The sequence below is a fragment of the Mastomys coucha genome, unplaced genomic scaffold (genome assembly GCF_008632895.1).
Source record: "Mastomys coucha isolate ucsf_1 unplaced genomic scaffold, UCSF_Mcou_1 pScaffold8, whole genome shotgun sequence".
Lineage (NCBI taxonomy): Eukaryota > Metazoa > Chordata > Mammalia > Rodentia > Muridae > Mastomys > Mastomys coucha.
Genome location: NW_022196914.1, coordinates 56,795,840 through 56,799,177, shown reverse-complemented (window position 1 = coordinate 56,799,177; position 3,338 = coordinate 56,795,840). Strand labels below are relative to the sequence as shown.

At 45.1% G+C, this 3,338-nt stretch overlaps 1 pseudogene across 1 annotated transcript; it reads right to left on the bottom strand.

Moving 5' to 3' along the window:
• Positions 1-1,371: 1,371 nt before the first annotated feature.
• LOC116083302 lies at positions 1,372-3,333 on the bottom strand (annotated as a pseudogene). Its single transcript, XR_004115667.1, has one exon. The product of XR_004115667.1 is annotated as a protein SPT2 homolog pseudogene (transcript).
• Between the last annotated feature and the right edge of the window lie 5 nt (positions 3,334-3,338).

Sequence of the window (3,338 nt, the reverse complement as noted above, 5' to 3'; positions counted from 1 at the left end):
AAAAAAAAAAAAAAGAATCTGTTGCTTGAACACACCACAGTTTATTTATCCACTGACCTATTAAGTGTTATCCTACTTGTTCCAGGTTTCAGGAAGTACAGTCTATATGAGACATAGGTTTTCAATTCCTTTGGGTTGAGAACTCAGGGAGACCCTTTTGTCAAGGAGCACAATCTCTGGCTTATACAGCAAAAATATGGTACAATTTGTGAGAAACCACCACAGTGTCTTTTAATCTGAATTCCCACAGCAAGGAAAGAATGTTTCTGTTGCTCCAGATCCCCTCCTGCACTGGATTCAGTGTTTTTTGTAGATACATGGTGGTATCTTGTTGCATCAATTTTCATTTCCCTTATGATATATAAGGTTGATCATTTACATACTTGTGTGTGTTTTTCTTGCTGAGGTGTCTTTAGAGTTCTCTTGTGGATTTTTAATTAGTTATCTCATTTTCCTATCATTATAGATGAAATGTTTGTATTTCCCTACATTTTTTTGTTGTTGTTGAAATTCAGTGGTTGGAAATGAATACTATCCGCTGGGATGAAATACATCAGCCCAGTGTGGTAGTATTTGGAGATGGAACCTTTTAAAAGTGATTGAGGGGTGAGGGTGAACCCTTGTGAACGATGCTACTACTTTTGTAAGAGAGCCCAGAGAGCACCTTAGGGTTATTCCCAGTCTATGACCTGCCTTGTCATTCTCTTGACAGCAGTTTTGTGGATCACAAGCTTTTATTTATTCTTTTAAAGACTTGTTTATTTATTTTATGCATATGAGTACACACTGTAGCTGTACAGATAGTTGTGAGCCTTCATCCGGTTGTTAGGAATTGACTTTTAGGACCTCAGTTCGTCCCGGTCTGCCCCACTGGCTCTCCAGTGTATCCTGCTCACTCCAGCCCAAAGATTTATTTATTATTATAAATAAGAACACTGTAGCCATCTTAAGACTCACCAGAAGAGGGCGTCAGATCTTATTACGGGTGGTTGTGAGTCACAATGTGGTTGCTGGGATTTGAACTTAGGACCTTTGGAAGAGCAGTCGGTGCTAGTTGGTGCTCTTACCCACTGAGCCATCTTACCAGCCCAAGCTTTTATTTTTAAAGACCAGATTATTAATAGCTTCCTGGGTCATCTCTACACTGTTGTATCTAAAAGGTCAACCCCTGTGATATAGCTTTTTTTTTTTGTATTTTAACTTAAGAAATTTTTATTACCTAAGATCAATTAAGAATTCTTAGCATCCAATCCACAAATAAGCTAAATACAATATAATTTATTCTATTTTGTGTGTCAAAATCACAAGGATGAGACTAATATAATATCTATAAAGCCTACTCTTTCCTGGGTTTTCAATTCAAATATAGACTAGAACAGGTCACTTTATTGCTGGCAGCATTCACAGAAGAACCAGGCCCTTCCTAAGGCCAAGTCAGACTGCGATCTGGCTGATACCCTACTCACACATCAATCTTTTTCTCCTTTTGAAGTAGCAAAGGAATAGTGATCAGCTGACTGGGGAGTGGTCCCACATTAGCGTGCATAGCTCATCAGGATCGAGGCTGGCACCTGTGAATGGCTAACTTCAGCAGAGCACACGGCCAGCATTGTATCATCTCCATTATAGGTTCCACCACGGACCATTTGAAAACACTGCACACTCAAACGATAGCCTGCAAACGACAGTATGTATTCCTTCCTTTTGAGTGCCCCGTGTGAATCTAAGCCAGGAACAAGCTTGCTCAGTCTGAAGGCAGGAGATCCTTGCAGTGTCTCTCCCAGAATCCACAGCAGCAGCAGCTAGTGTCGCTTCAGCTTCTTGGCCTTTCGATGTTTCAGTTCCTCTTCTTCGCGCCTCATTTCTTCTAAGTCCTCTTGCATTCCGAGTCTTAAACTCTTGGCTTCCTCCTTCTGCTGCTCCTTCCAACTGCTCTCCATGTAACGTAAGGCATAGTCACTTTCATCTTTATATTTTTTTCGGTCATAGCCAAAGATTTCTCGAATGTGCTTGGATATTTCTTCCTGAGGTTCTCCTTCATCTTCGATGAAATCATCCATTTCTGAGTCATATTCATCATCATCATCATCATCTTCATACTCTCGAGGCCTTTTGTAGCCAGTAGGGAAGGGAAGCCTTTGAGGACCTTGAGCAGATCTGTAGCCAGAGAGGAGAGGTGTCATTCCATTTATCTGTCCATTGCTTGACCAACTAATAATATTCTTTGAAGAAATTGTTTCTGAGACAACAGTGCTTTTGGGCTTTGTGGGGAGGCCTGGGTTACTATTTGCTCGTCCAGGTCCTAAGCTGCTCGCTGGTCTTCCAGGGCCTGAACTGACAGTTTGTCCAGCTAGAATGGAACCACTGATGGATCTCTCCACTGACTGACCGCCCAAGAGAGCCTAGATTGTTCATTGGTCGTCGAAGGTCATGTGGACTGTTTACAGGCTGCCCAGGGTCTCTAGAACTGCCCACAGGTCTCCCAGAACCAACAGACCCACTGATGGGTCGCCCAGGCTCACTTGAGCTGCCTGCGGGTCGTCCAGGACCATTTGTGGCGTTGAGTGTTTGTCCAGAGGGATGTGAGTTGCTGGCCAGCTTTCTGATCCCACTGACTGACTGCTCAGGTCCTGAGCTGGAGCTGCCATTCTGGCGCCTGGGTACAGGGCCAGAACTAAGTGTGGGTCGAGCTGTCCCTGGGCTAGGCTGCCCAGGAGCAGAGCCAGAGTTGCTGCCTGGCTGTCCGACACCTGGACTCAGCCTTGTGTGAGAGAACTGTGGGTCCAGGCTTGGAATGGCTGGGATGAGAAGGAAGAGATTTTTTGGCTTTGTGCTCAGAAGCAGATTTCTGAGTCCCGCTAGCAGAAGTCTTTGGGACACTTGGTGAACAGGTGCTGGGGTGGGGCTTTGCAGCCCCATTGAAGACAGGCCTGTTGTGACCCTCCCGAAGTGAGGGCTGGGCGCTACTGCCAGATCCTACCTTGGTCCTCTCTCCTGGCGGGGATTTGGATGAAGACAAAGCTACTTGTTTCTCATTGGCTATGCTGTGTCTGGATTTCTTCTCAGCATGAGGAAAGGGCAATCCTTTAGAAGAAAGCTGCCTGTCGCAGCACCTTTGCTGGGCTCTGTGCCCATGATGTCTTTATGAGAGGGTGCCCTTTTGGACACAGGTGGAGGTAGTTTGGCGTCGGGTTCAGGTTTCTTTTTCCTATGTTTTCGTTCAAGAAACCCTGGCTCCCTCAGTTCCTCTGCAGTCAGGGGCCGATCTTCTGCTTTCCTCACTACCTTGATCTCCACTGGTTCAAACTGCTTCTTCTCAGCTAGCCTCAGTAAGTCAG